At 45.2% G+C, this 15,607-nt stretch overlaps 1 pseudogene; it reads right to left on the bottom strand.

Annotated features, from left to right (window-relative positions):
- Positions 1 to 351: 351 nt before the first annotated feature.
- Positions 352 to 14,830, bottom strand: LOC121578509 (annotated as a pseudogene).
- Between the last annotated feature and the right edge of the window lie 777 nt (positions 14,831 to 15,607).

Here is a 15,607-nt window from a genome sequence, read left to right as displayed (position 1 = left end):
TAAGGGCCAGGTATTAGCTCAGCCTAAATAAAGTAAGGTGAGGTACAGGTAATCTTGGCACCTAGAACCGAATCTTGTGTGCTCGCTTCCCAGCTACTCAATTGAATGGTAAACAGTCTGTCACGACATGAGACGTATCCTCTTTTATTGATCACAGAAGAGCCAGGGTCGTTTGAGAAGAAGACCGAAATGAAAGAAGCTCTTAAGTTCTAAGGTTGAGGGAGATTGAGCTGAGTGTAAAGAGAACACTCCCATGTGGTCCAAATGAGAAATAGACAGATTGAGAGACAGACGGGTAGACAGATAGATAGAAGAGTTAGTCACGGCTCCCTCCAAAACACGACAGTAGGAAGCTGAACAGGTATATAATGTCCAGGTAGAGGTTCAGGGTGGCAAAGACGTACTCCTCTGGACTCATGGTGTAGCGCTTGTTACCTATCAGCAGCTGGGTGTCAAACGCCAGGAACTAAGAGAAAGAGAGAGAGAAGTAAAATAATAAAATATTAATGTTTTATTGTCACATACACCAATTCGCTACAGACTGTAACCAAAGGATTAGGGCCAAGAGTTTGTCCTGACCACATAACCTTGATGAGGAAAAACTCTGGGCCTTCCCAATGATGAATGTGTGTTGAATATCTGCCACTCACCAGGGTGAAGAGGATAGCTCCTATAACAGCGTAGATGGCTTGTAACCAGGGAACCTGGGGGGGTAAGAATGTTATTGAACAGCGCTAAGAAGATACAGGCCACTAATTTAGGAAAGACACTGGGGCTTTTCCAGATCATCTATGAGATTAACTGAAAACCCTTCAGCTAATCCTTCTTATTCATGCTAGTATGCTACCCACCCAAATAGGGTGAGCGAGGGCCAAAAGCCTTACCGTCACTCTATATATAAACTCACTGTCAGAGTCACAACTATTCTTATCGCGGTTTGGAAAGGTACGCACGGCCATTACACCATCAATACCTAGTTCTGCTTATGTAAAGTGTCAACTGTAATATAAGCTGATGGAAGCTAAGCAGACAAGACAGGCTACTTACATATCCAAAAGGGATGACGATGGAGAGTATGATGCAACAGTACAGCATGACCATGGTTAGGACAAACAGGACTCCCTGGTAGGAGGTGAAGTCAATCTACAGTAAGAAACAAGGGAGAGAGAATAATGGTGTGTTGTTAAAATGCACTCATGATCAACATGGTTGAATTTCTTCAAAAGAAAACAATGTTATGAAGATTGGGTCATTTTTCTCACCTTGGTCTGGAAGCTGAAGATGGTGACAGACATACACACCACAGCAGTGATGCCCAGACAAAGGACCACAGACTTGGTGTTGTAGAAGCTGGAGAGTAGAGACAGACATGAATTAATTAGTAATAAAGAAATAACACCTGCTTGTCTTTTCCTACTTGCACTGACTTTGCTGATAACTACTTTAAATGAGGAAAAATGTAAGTACTATGACTGTGATATGTGGTTGTCTCACCTAGATATCTTAAAATGAATACACTAAGTCGCTCTGGATAAAAGTGTCTGCTAAATGACTAAAATGTCAAATGTAGTCATCCTCCCCATCCATGTAGATGTTGATAGATGTGTTAATTCATTCGTATTTTCATACATCATTTATTTCAACATATGTTTCTAATTGGGCCAGGAGTTTGATCGGTTCATGTGACCTGGTCAGGAAAAACTCCTAGCCCCACCTATGTCAACATTTGAGTCCCCAAATCAACCCTACCCACACATGAAACACATTAGTTAGTCATTTACCTGGACACAAAGCCCATCATGCAGGCCAGGCTGAGAGTCTGGGAGCAGGAGAGAGGAAGGCATGCAGACAGAACAGAGATAGGTATAGAGCAGAGTCAATGAGGTGCACAGACAGACGGGAAGGGAGAGTATTGGGTACATGCTATTCTCTTGAATTTGTCTAATATTTGTTTCTCATTATACTCACAAAGAGAGCCAGCAGAATGAGGTTCCAGGGAAACTGCCTCCTGTTATAGAGATAAAGAGAATTCAGGTTGTTAAATTCACTATAATATTGCATTTTATCATTCTACCATCATTGCATGCCTACCATTTACTATGGATGATCACAACCATAATCTATGAAGGATGTTATAAATACCTTATTAATGTGTTTTAACTGTTTAATGCATGTGTAAAGTGTTGGTGTTCATGCATATTAAAACTAAATTTAACTATTTGATTTATTGAACAGCCCATCTGTTAAGATGTGATGTAAATGCTGTGTACTACCCAGATTGTAATTTTCATAGGAGTGAAACTATTACCTGATTTGTTCACCACAGCAGTTCAATGCGATGTAGGTGGCCAAGAACATCATGCTGTCGAAAAGCAAAAAGAAACCAGTTCATTATTAACACAATTACATGGCTGAATTCCAAAACACCCCCTTCCCCTCACCCCTCAATTTGCACGTTCACGCGCGCATCCGCTGTATGCACAAGTGTCCCAAAGCTGAGGGAGTGAAAGTTATGGAGGGTGTAGGGGCTAATTGGGTCGTTCCACGAAATGAGTGTCTTTTGCCTCGCTTTGATATTTTAAGTAGAAATTGTGTACTAATATTGAGTTTTGAAAGCCTATTATATTAAATGAAGTGCCCTTTAATATAGACCACATGGAGAATGAAATCAATCTAATTTGTAAATGAATAAAACCTTGCTGAAGTGCCAAGATTCTGCATTTTGACATGTTCCTCTGTGCACCCTCTGTGACTTCTAGGAACATTTTTACCCGCTTAATTTAACTCCAAAATGTCTACAAGTTTTCACCATAATTGTAAAGCCCTAGTTATTTTGTAGCTTTGACAAAGTAATTTCTGAAGATTCTTTTTTTATGTGATTAGTGATTAATTTACGTCTGTCCACCCTGTTACTTGAGCTGAACTCTCGTTTTAATATGGTGAAACTATTCCCTTTTAAGTTTTTTTCAAAAGAAACATTGAACATGTAATAGTCAAATCATAGTGTAAAAGCAGGTGAGCTGGTTCTACTATTTTTGCCCATTTGCTGGTGTTTTGTGGTGAAAGACTGAGCGGGTCGAGCATAACATGTCAACCCTGTTAAGCATAGATAGACAGGCTAGAAATGTTTTAACAATAAATAAATAAATAAATAAAATGGTGAAGCTTGCATTCAATTGCCACTCCCTGTTCCACACAACAAGCTTCCATTCCCTCTGTCACAAGGGGATTAATGGCTGATTTATGAAATCTTCAACCCTGTTACGGTCAACCCTGTTATTTTATTTGACACTTAATAGGCACTTACTATAGTTTTTTTGTATTTAACCCTTTTGAGATGGGAAAACTAGTTTTTTGATTAAGTTAAATATGCTTTTTATGACAGAATGTTAAAATCAGGTGAAATCAATTTCTTTTTTACCAAGTTACACTTCTCAGAAGGCACCGAATTGGTGGAACAACCCAATTAGACCATTCTATAGCCACTTCGACCGAGTCAGCTATGCTGCTGGCTTCAGAGCAAAGTGGTATCACATATAACGCATCGCATTATTTTTGAGTTTGCGCAATTTCACACAAAAGAATGGAGAGGCGTGCCTAATTCTGAGTCACCTGTATATGTTTGTCAGATTACGAGGCTTGACACATAACATATGAAATACCTCCCAAATTAAATGTTTAACTGCTACTGAGGTTTATATCTTGTAAAGCGACAGGGGAAATTTTCTCATTTGTATTTCATGCTTGTTTTATTATTTAAATGTGGAACATGAATTGCATCATTCAAGTCACTAGTGTTGTTGGTGGGTTTATTTGGTCCCCATGCCACTTGAAGTCACCCTATAAGATCCGCCAGCAACACGTGACAATGGAGGCCCCTGCGAGCGAGTTGGTAGGGGCTAGGGGCTGGTTTGGGATTCACCGTCTGATGAAAAGTGAGGGCATGTCAATCAAGATGTTTGTTGTCACTTACTAGGAGCACATGTACAGGTGGGGGTGTGTCTGAATGTAAAACCTCACTGGTGCACTGTGGAGAGATGAGAGAGTGTTACACTATGTAGAGTACACACACACACACACACACACACACACACACACTTGTTTTGTATATATTTACAATGTAATGGATATGATGCATACCAGAATGTGAAGACAGCAACAATGGCCACAGTCACAAAGAGTTGGATCATCAGGATGGCATAGACCTATAAGGATACAGAGAGGAGGAATGAGAGGGGACGGCACAGATACACCCTCAGTATACTATACTTCATGCTAGATCATGCATGGGTGACATGATTAAAGAAGTCAGTGTAGCTCAGTTACAGTAATATTATTATCTGGATCGTATTTATTTGGGCACACAGTGGCAAAACGTTTTGCAACGGAAAACGAAAACGAGTGTTTCTAATTGGACGAGTGTTTCTTATAAGTTCAGGTTGTTCCTCCCTGTTTCAGTACCTTTCTGATGAAGATTCTTCTGATGGCCTGGTCGTCCCAGGAGAACTGGGTTTGCATCTCCTCATAATCTGACAGGGAGGGAAGACAGAGGGTTAAAAATCTTGTTGAAACAGCAGATGTGTAACAGGTGTGTAAGGATTCACCCCTGACCTCTGGTTACATCACACGCTACAATGTTCGTTCCTGCCCATCTGTCTTTGTTCTACAGTAAGGTGTGTGTGTGTGTGTGTGCGACCGGATGTACAGTTGTGGTCAAAAGTTCTGAGAATGACACAAGTATTGGTCTTCACAAAGTTTGCTGCTTCAGTGTTTTTAGATATTTTTGTCAGACATTACTATGGTTACTGAAGTATAATTACAAGCATTCCATGAGTGTCAAAGGCTTTTATTGACAATTACATTAAGTTTATGCAAAGAGTCAATATTTGCGGTGTTGACCCTTCTTTTTCAAGACCTCTGCAATCCGCCCTGGCATGCTGTCAATTAACTTCTGGGCCACATCCTGACTGATGGCAGCCCATTCTTGCATAATCAATGCTTGGAGTTTGGACAAACAAAAACCCACAAATTCTGACACCCGCCTCTTGCAGATTGACCACAAGTTCTCAATGGGATTAAGGTCTGGGGAGTTTCCTAGCCATGGACTCAAAATGTCGATGTTTTGTTCCCCGAGCCACTTAGTTCTCACTTTTGCCTTATGGCAAGGTGCTCCATCATGCTGCAAAAGGCATTGTTCGTCACCAGACTGTTCTTGGATGGTTGGGAGAAGTTGCTCTCGAGGATGTGTTGGTACCATTCTTTATTCATGGCTGTGTTCTTAGGCAAAATTGTGAGTGAGCCCACTCCCTTGGCTGAGAAGCAACCCCACACATGAATGGTCTCAGGATGCTTTACTTCTCCGGACAAGCTTTTTTCCGGATGCCCCAAACAATCGGAAAGGGGATTCATCAGAGAAAATGACTTTACCCCAGTCCTCAGTAGTCCAATCCCTGTACCTTTTGCAGAATATCAGTCTGTCCCTGATGTTTTTCCTGGAGAGAAGTGGCTTCCTCGCTGCCCTTCTTGACACCAGCACATCCTCCAAAAGTATTTGCCTCACTGTGCGTGCAGATGCACTCACACCTGCCTGCTGCCATTCCTGAGAAAGCTCTGCACTGGTGGTGCCCCGATCCCGCAGCTGAATCAACTTTAGGAGACGGTCCTGGCGCTTGCTGGACTTTCTTGGGCACCCTGAAGCCTTCTTCACAACAATTGAACCTCTCTCCTTGAAGTTCTTGATGATCCGATAAATGGTTGATTTAGGTGCAATCTTACTAGCAGCAATATCCTTGCCTGTGAAGCCCTTTTTGTGCAAAGCAATGATGACGGCACGTGTTTCCTTGCAGGTAACCATGGTTAACTAAGGAAGAACAATGATTTCAAGCACCACCCTCCTTTTAAAGCTTCCAGTCTGTTATTCTAACTCAATCAGCATGATAGAGTGATCTCCAGCCTTGTCCTCGTCAACACTCTCACCTGTGTTAACGAGAGAATCACTGACATGATGTCAGCTGGTCCTTTTGTGGCAGGGCTGAAATGCAGTGGAAATGTTTTTGGGGGATTAAGTTCATTTTCATGGCAAAGAGGGACTTTGCAATTAATTGCAATTCATCTGATCACTCTTCATAACATTCTGGAGTATATGCAAATTGCCATCATAAAAACTGAGGCAGCCGACTTTGTGAAAATTAATATTTGTGTCATTCTCAAAACTTTTGACCACGACTGTACACTACCAGTCAAAAGTTAGGACACACCTACTCATTCAAAGGTTTTTCTTTATTTTCACTATTTTCTACACTGTAGAATAATAGTGAAGACATTCTATCTGTCTAACCGTCTGTCTCTCAATCTGTCTATTTCTCATTTGGACCACATGGGACTGTTGTCTCTTTACACTCAGCTCAATCTCCCTCAACCTTAGAATTTAAGAGCTTCTTTCATTTCGGTCTTCTTCTCAAACGATCCTGGCTCTTCTGTGATCAATAAAAGAGGATACGTCTCATGTCGTGACAGACTGTTTACCATTCAATTGAGTAGCTGGGCAGCGAGCACACAAGATTCGGTTCTAGGTGCCGAGATTACCTGTACCTCACCTTACTTTATTTAGGCTGAGGTAATATCTGGCCCTTACTTAAAGAGCTCTTAAATAGTGTATCTTCTGCCGAGGCTGCCTCCCCTCCTTGTTCGGGCAGGCTTCGGCGTTCGTCGTCACCGGCTTACTAGCCACTGCCGCTCCATTATTCCATTATTCTTGTCTTGTCAATCACACACACCTGGTTCTTATCCCCTCATTAGTCTGTGTATAAGTGTTCCCTCTGCCGCCCTTGTCCTTGTGGGTGATTGTTTATTTGTGAGAGTAGTGTAGCTCGGTGGAGCTACTCGTACCTTGTTATTGCTGGGGTAGATATTTCCCCTGTGCCTGTTTCGTTTGTCGCTATCCAGCGCTATTTGTGTACAACGGATTCGTACATTCGGATATTACCCTCCTGCACCTGACTCCTTCTATCACACTCATCACAGAATCACCCACCCGCTATGGAGTCAGCGGGAGAAGAGCGCATGCCTGGAGTCGTGGCACAGGTCCAGGAGCATTCCACGATGCTGGCCAGCTTGGGGGAAGCGATGGATCGGGTTCTTCAGGTCATGCAACGCCTGGAGAGGAGAGGACCAGATCTGTCGAGACCAGCTGGCCAACCGGATCCAGCCACCTACACCCCAGCACCCAGAGGGATCCAGATATCCCGACCACGGGCGTTCGACGGGACGGCGGTGCTCTGCCAAGGATTCCTCCTCCAACAGGAGCTTTACTTCTCCAGCATCAGGCCGACGCCATTGGAGCGGGAGAAGGTGTCCGTCCTCGTTTCCTGCCTCTCGGGGAAAGCCCTGGAGTGGGCCAACGCGGTTTGGAACGAAGGAGGAGCCGCGTTGGAGGACTACGGGGAGTTCGCTCGCCTTTTTCGGGCGGTCTTCGATCATCCGCCCGAGGGTCGAGAGGTGAGCGAGTGGCTGGTCCACCTGAGGCAGGGGACGAGGACCGTGCAGGACTTCGTGTTGGAGTTTCGGACTCTGGCAGCGGGGTCCGGGTGGAGCGAGCGGGCCCTGATCGACCATTTCCGGTGCCATCTGCGGGAGGACTTCCGACGGGAGCTAGCCTGCCGGGACAGCATGTTGTCTTTCGCGAAACTGTTGGACATGGCCATCGGTTTGGACAACCTGCTGGCAGCCAGAGGACGTCCTGGTAGGGGTATGCCCGTTTCCACCCCGGACGACTCGGATCCTGAGCTGATGGAGCTGGGTGGAGCCGCCGTCCGAGAGAGCGGAGGACGACAGCGACAGTGCCACTCTGGTGGCACGAAGGGACAGTACACCACACGTCGTAGTCAACGCTCTTTTGGGCCTGGAGGCGGCAGGCAGGGCACTCTCGCATCACCCCAGGTTTCGAACACCCACTCTCATTCAGAGCTCTCTGCTGCGCACTGTACCCTACCTATCCACTTTCCCGATCACAAGGTAGTTCCCTAGTATAAGGCGCTAGTCGATTCAGGCGCAGCTGGGAACTTTATGGACAGGGCATTCTCACGCCGTCAAGGCATTTCATTGGTACCCCTATCCATTCCACTCCCCATCAGAGCACTTGATAGTCGAGCATTAGGGTCCGGGTTTGTAAAGGAAGTCACTGTCCTAGTCACCATGATCACCCAGGAGACTCATTGAGCAGGTTACTTTTTCGATTATTGAGTCTCCTGCTTTCCCTGTGGTATTAGTATCCCTTGGCTAGCACTCCACAACCCCACCTTCTCATGGCCGCAGAGGGTTCTCACGGGGTGGTCGCGAGAGTGTCAGGGTAGGTGTCTAGGTGTTTCCGTTGGTGCAACCACGGTGGAAAGTCCAGATGGTACCTCCACCGTGCGCATTCTCCCCGAATACCTCGATTTGGCGCACGCGTTTTCAAAGACGCGAGCGACTAAATTACCACCTCATCGGGCGGGGGATTGTGCGATAAACCTTCGGGTAGACGCTGTACCTTCGGGTGGATGCTGTAGCTCAGTTGGTAGAGCATGGCGTTTGCAACGCCAGGGTTGTGAGTTCATTTCCCACGGGGGACCAATATGAAGAAAAAAAATTATGCACTCACTAACTGTAAGCTGCTATAAGAGCGTCTGCTAAATGATTAAAATGTAAAATGAGTTGTGTACCCCGTCACAGGCTGAAACGGAGGCTATGGAAAAATACGTGACTGAGTCCCTGGGCCAGGGGTATATAAGTCCCTCCGCCTCCTCGAATTTCTTCTTTGTGAAGAAGAAAGACGGCGGTCTGCGCCCGTGCATTGATTATCGATCACTGAACAAGGAGACTATAAGATTTAGTTATCCTCTCCCCCTCATTCCTTCAGTGATTGAGTCAATGCATGGGGTGCGCTTCTTCACTAAACTAGATCTCAGGAGTGCATACAACCTGGTGCGTGTTCGGGAGGGGTATGAGTGGAAGACAGCATTCAGCACAACGACAGGGCATTATGAATACCTGGTGATGCCCTACGGTTTGATGAATGCTCCATCCGTCTTCCAGTCCTTTGTGAACGAGGTGTTTCGGGACATGCTTGGTCGCGGTGTGGTGGTCTACATCGATGACATCCTGGTGTATTCCGCTACGCGCGCCGAGCATGTGTCCCTGGTTCGCAAAGTGCTGGCCCGACTGTTGGAAAATGACCTTTATGCCAAGGCAGAGTAGTGTATGTTTTTCCAGCAGTCTGTCTCCTTCCTCGGATACCGCATTACCACCTCAGGTGTGGAGATGGAGGGAGATCGCATTTCAGCTGTGCGTAATTGGTTGACTCCAACCACGGTTAAGGAGGTGCAGCGCTTCCTTGGCTTTGCCAACTACTATCGGAGGTTTATCTGGGGCTTTGGCAAGGTCGCAGCTCCCATTACATCCCTGTTGAATGGTGGGCCGTCCCAGCTTCGCTGGTCTGCTGAGGCTGACCTGGCCTTCAGGAGACTGCGGGTTCTGTTCACCTCAGCCCCGGTACTGGCCCACCCCGATCCATCACTACCGTTCGTAGTGGATGCGTCCGAGGTAGGGATAGGCACAGTCCCTAGAAGCACTGTCCCGGCTGTATGACACAGAGGAGAGGCCCAGAGACAACACCCCCATACTCCCGGCCTCCTGCATTGTGGCGCCGGTAGTATGGGCGATGGACGCGGATATAGAGCAGGTTTACGCACAGATCCATCTCCACCTCAGTGTCCAGCTGGGCTGCGGTACGTGCCTGCTCTTATCCGTGATCGTCTGATCTTCTGGGCACACATGTCACCCTCCTCTGGTCACCCAGGTATCGGTTGTACAGTGCGCTGCCTGATCGGAAAGTACTGGCGGCCTACCTTGGCTAAGGACGTAAGGGTGTACGTCTCCTCCTGCTCGGTGTGTGCCCAGAGTAAGGCACCTAGGCACCTCCCAGCGGGTAAGTTACAACCTTTACCAGTTCCACAACGACCATGGTCTCACCTTAGTGTTGATTTCTTGACTGTTCTTCCCCTCTCCCAAGGTAACACCACCATCCTGGTCGTTGTGGACCGCTTTTCCAAGTCCTGCCGCCTCCTCCTGCCTGGTCTCCCCACGGCCCTGCAGACTGCAGAGGCCCTGTTTACTCACGTCTTCCGAGACTACAGGGTGCCAGAGGATATAGTGTCCGATCGAGGTCCCCAGTTCACGTCCAAGGTTTGGAAGGCGTTCATGGAACGTCTGGGGGTCTCGGTCAGCCTGACCTCTGAGTTCCACCCCGAGAGTAATGGGCAGGTGGAACGGGTAAATCAGGATGTGGGTAGGTTCCTGCGGTCCTACTGCCAGGACCGGCAGAGGAAGTGGTCGGTGTTCTTGCCATGGGCAGAATATGCCCAGAACTCTCTCCACCACTCCTCTACTAACCTAACGCCATTCCAATGTGTTTTAGGTTACCAACCAGTTCTGGCACCGTGGCACCAGAGCCAGACCGAGGCTCCTGCGGTGGATGACTGGTTTTAGCGCGCGGAGGAGACGTGGGACGCTGCCCACGTTCACCTCCAGCGCGCCGTGCGTCGTCAGGCCGGTGGTGGTTGGTCCGCTCCAGGAGTCTGAGGTGTGGGAGGTTCCTCCACCTCCTCTGGACATCGAGGGGGCTCCGGCGTACTCTGTCCGTTCCATCCTGGATTCGAGGCGTCGGGTGGGGGGCCTTCAGTACCTCGTGGAGTGGGAGGGGTACGGTCCGGAGGAACGGTGCTGGGTCCCGGTGAAGGATACCCTCGATCCTTCCCTGTTGCCGGATTTCCACCGTCACCATCCGGCTCACCCTGCTCCACGTCCTCCTGGCCGTCCCGAGGCCGGGGTCAGCGTGCTGCTGGAGCTGCGCGTCAAGGCAGGGGTACTGTCACGACTTCCGCCGAGGCTGCCTCCCCTCCTTGTTCGGGCAGGCTTCGGCGTTCGTCGTCATCGGCTTACTAGCCACTGCCGCTCCATTATTCATCATTCCATTTGTCTTGTCTTGTCAATCACACACACCTGGTTCTTATCCCCTCATTAGTCCGTGTATAAGTGTTCCCTCTTAGTCTGTGTATAAGTGTTCCCTCTGCTCCCCTTGTCCTTGTGGGTGATTGTTTATTTGTGAGAGTAGTGGAGCTCGGTGGAGCTACTCGTACCTTGTTATTGCCGGGGTAGATATTTCCCCTGTGCCTGTTTCGTTTGTCGCTATCCAGCGCTATTTGTGTACGACGGAATAAACTCTGCATTCGGATATTACCCTCCTGCGCCTGACTCCTATCACACTCATCACAGTTCTGTATTATGTCATATAGTATATATATATATATACATACATACATACATACATACATACATACATACATACATACATACATACATACACACACACACACACTACTGTTCAAAAGTTTGGGGTCACTTAGAAATGTCCTTCTTTTCGAAAGAAAATCATTTTTTTTGTCCATTAAAATAACATCAAATTGATCAGAAATACAGTGTAGACATTGTTAATGTTGTAAATGGCTATTGTAGCTGGAAACGGCTGATTTCTTTTATGGAATATCTACATAGGCGTACAGAGGCCCATTATCAGCAACCATCAGTCCTGTGTTCCAATGGCACATTGTGTTTGCTAATCCAAGTTTATCATTTTAAATGACTAATTGATCATTAGAAAACCCTTTTGCAATTATGTTAGCACAGCTGAAAACTGTTGTGCTGATTAAAGAAGCAATAAAACTGGCCTTTTTGAGACTAGTTGAGTATCTGGAGCATCAGCAATTGTGGGTTCGATTACAGGATCAAAATGGCCAGAAACAAATAACTTTCTTCTGAAACTCGTCAGTCTATTCTTGTTTTGAGAAATGAAGGCTATTCCATGCGAGAAATTGCCAAGAAACTGAAGATCTCGTACAACCCTGTGTACTACGCAAACTGGCTCTAACCAGAATAGAAAGAGGAGTGGGAGGCCCCGGTGCACAACTGAGCAAGAGGACAAATACATTGGAGTGTCTAGTTTGAGAAACAGACGCCTCACAGGTCCTCAACTGGCAGCTTCATTAAATAGTACCCGCAAAACACCAGTCTCAACGTCAACAGTGAAGAGGCGACTTCGGAATGCTGGCCTAGGCAGAGTTGCAAAGAAAAAGTCCAGTGTCTGTATTATTTTGCCCATCTTAATCTTTTCTTTTTATTGGCCAGTCTGAGATATGGCTTTTTCTTTGCAACTCTGCCTAGGTCAGCAACCCGGAGTCGCCTCTTCACTGTTGACTTTGAGACTGGTGTTTTGCGGGTACTATTTAATGAAGCTGCCAGTTGAGGACCTGTGAGGCGTCTGTTTCTCAAAGATAGGGCTATCTTCTGTATACCCACCTACCTTGTCACAACACAACTGATAGGCTCAAATGCATTAAGAAGGAAATAAATTCCACAAATTAACTTTTAAGAAGGCACACCTGTTAATTGAAATGCATTCCAGGTGACTACCTCATGAAGCTGGTTGAGAGAATGCCAAGAGTGTGCAAAGCTGTCATCAAGGCAAAGGGTGGCTATTTGAAGAATCTCAAATATATAATGTATTTTGATTTGTTTAACACTTTTTTGGTTACTACATGATTCCATATGTGTTATTTCATAGTTTTGATGTCTTCACTATTATTCTACAATGTAAAAAATAGTACAATTAAAGAAAAACCCTTGAATGAGTAGGCGTGTTCAAACTTTTGACTGGTACTGTAGAAGAAGAAGACCACTGCATAATGTAGCCATAAAGTGCCCATTGATAAAGGGAATGAGATATTCCTGTGCAACTGACTAGTTGAGATACATAGACGTTTTGTTATTACCTGCAGTAGCCTCTTCATAGCTGGGTGGGTACTCTTTGCCTGTCTTTGGAGCCACCTGAAGATATGGTGAGATACACAAATGGTCAGAGATACCAGTCTTTAGAAGTAGTATCAAACTGAAAGATACCTTTAATAAACACTAACAAAAACTTCAAGAAACACTTCACCCTTACAGGGCCGGCTCGCCCTAAACACGGCTCACACTCTGCACTTGATCGCTAGGGGCCCTCCAATTTAATTACATTTATGGAAAACACTTAGGCTATGGATGAAAGTTTGAATAGTAGAATACTCAAAGTGTACATTTGAAATTTAGTAGTGCATAAGCAGGTTTCCTCTTGTGATGTCAGTCACTGAGTGACATAGCCATGAAGCATGGCTTGAAATGGACTAATGTTCTCAAGTCATGTTTTTTGTCCTTATAAAAAACGGCTTTTCGCAAGAGGTGGAGCGGGGGCACCCAACCAAATCTCAAATGGGGCCCGCAAAAGGCTAGAGCCGGCCCTGCACTCTTATAACATAAAACTCACTTCAACCAACTCAACTTCTTTCAACTCAACTTCCTTTTGCTGCTATAAGACAAAATGGCCAGGTGAAGGATAACAGTTGAAGGTTAACAATTGATGAACTTGATATATTGTATTCTATGATTCTATTCATGCATTCAACTCCTCATGATCCCCTGATAATCCAGATAGGCTACATGTAGAGGCTTGTATCAGTGTAAACAAGCCTCCATGTTTCATCAGTGTTTATGATAGGATAAGGATTAGGATACTCTCAGTAGGCATCCATCTTAGTTTTGCCAACTTATGCTGCGTTCGTAACCAAGTGGGAGGTGAGAATTTACCAATTGTGAAGTCATAAATACCAGTTGGATGCATTCACATGCTTTGAACTCATTGAGAAATGCAGATTCACTAATGGCCACAAACTGCGTAAACCATAAACTAAAAGTACAGCTGTCATTCTTGTAAAAAAAAGATCATATTAATAGCTTGCTTTTTATAAATAATGTTTTGTCGTTGCATTTAACTGCTGAAAATGCTGTTATCTCATCATTTCCTTAGTTGGTGATGTCAGAGGTCAGCATGTGGGAGAAGTGAGAGCTCAGGATGATAGATGAGTTTCCCACTAGTAATTACCAGTTGGAGGGCCATTCAAGTGTATTTTTCCCAGTCGTATGTGGTAAATTCCCACTTGGTTATGAACGCAGCAATAGATGGTGCATTCCTCTGCCCAGGCGTTGCTGACGCATGCCATATTTTACAACGCCTGGATAGGTATTTAATATATAAGTTAACCACATATTATGTTATAGCAATCTGGTGCCTGGTGGCACAGTCGATGACGTGGCACGCAACCATTGGTTGATGCATGTAACGTCTGAGCAGGTGAACGCGTGTACAGTGAATGAGCATAAAATAATAGAATGAGAAATATTTGTCCGTCTCTCTTTCTCTGTTTTTTAGATTATGGTTTATGATGATATTCAACAGTATATCACAGAGAGAAAACCACAAGGAATGTCTGGAATTGGAAATTCAGAACAACAATTTCTGTTCACCTCAGCTTTGAAGCACTAATTTGATAAGAGAGAGAGAAATCTTTACCTTTCCCTTGGTCATGTTTGCGTCTTTTTGGATCCCTTTAGTGGTGACTTGCTGTTGTTTATGGTGTTGTTGTTATCCTTATGATGTCATTCGAATGGCTTGTCAACATCAGTAGTAGATTTCCTTCTATATTATAAAGCTCCCTTTTTGTCCTTTTCTTTTTGTGTCCCTTACGTCCTTTTTCTGTTATTTTCTTTTAGTTTCCCTCAGTCGTGGTACAGTAGAAGAGAGAGATTGAAGTTGTTCTTACTGTGGCTATGCTAAATCTGTCTCCACTGTGCAGATTACAACCAACCAAGCCCTATATAGAGCACTATTAGGAGGTTAATCCCTCTCCAACCCTGATCCCATTTCCCCCCCTATCTCTGCTCTAATGAGGCCGTTCTAGCAACATCCAGGTAAGGTTCCAGCATTGGGACATGCAGGAATGTACCACTGCCTTAACCAAAAAAGGGGTGGTTGATCTCTTTGTAGTAACACTGGCACAAGCGTTTCCCATAGCTTCAGAGCAATTAGGAGGCCCCGCTGATCAGCTGAGGATCCAGACAGGGGGAGGGGGGTTATATATCTGAATTAATTGTGTGTTATGTAGCATACTGACCCCCATAGTAGAATTACAGTAGTAGGAAGGGGGCCTCTGCCAGTCAAACCCATCCCACACATCATCCAAATCTATTTTCATAATACACTTTATAAACCTTTTATAAAACCATCAATAATATCCACCTGTCTTGTCTCTGTCTCTCTCGCCCTCTCCTCCCAATGCTTTTCTCTCCCTCTATCTAGACCAACAGTCCCCAACCAATTTCACAATTCCGTGAATGATAGTCCTCAAGAGCCATTCTAAACATTATTTCATAGAACTTATTTTCCAATCAATCATGTATTTTCTGAATTAATTTTAAATAATACGATAAATGGATAGGAAAAACACAGCTCTTGTGAAACAGTGACATCATGCCTTTGTGTAAGACTAGTTTAGTAACAGCCAGGTAGGATTAATGAGATAGAGGTTAAGAACATTATGTTCCTGAGACGATCCACACATAGAATCCTAATGGGATTTACCTGAAACAGTCATACCACAACAACCTTTGATCTTGTGCTGTAACATTCATTAAGAACGTTTTC

This window comes from Coregonus clupeaformis, unplaced genomic scaffold, assembly GCF_020615455.1.
Source record: "Coregonus clupeaformis isolate EN_2021a unplaced genomic scaffold, ASM2061545v1 scaf0005, whole genome shotgun sequence".
NCBI classification, from domain to species: Eukaryota; Metazoa; Chordata; class Actinopteri; order Salmoniformes; family Salmonidae; genus Coregonus; species Coregonus clupeaformis.
Note: the sequence above shows the minus strand (reverse complement) of the source record. Positions and strands in the feature narration are given on the sequence as shown.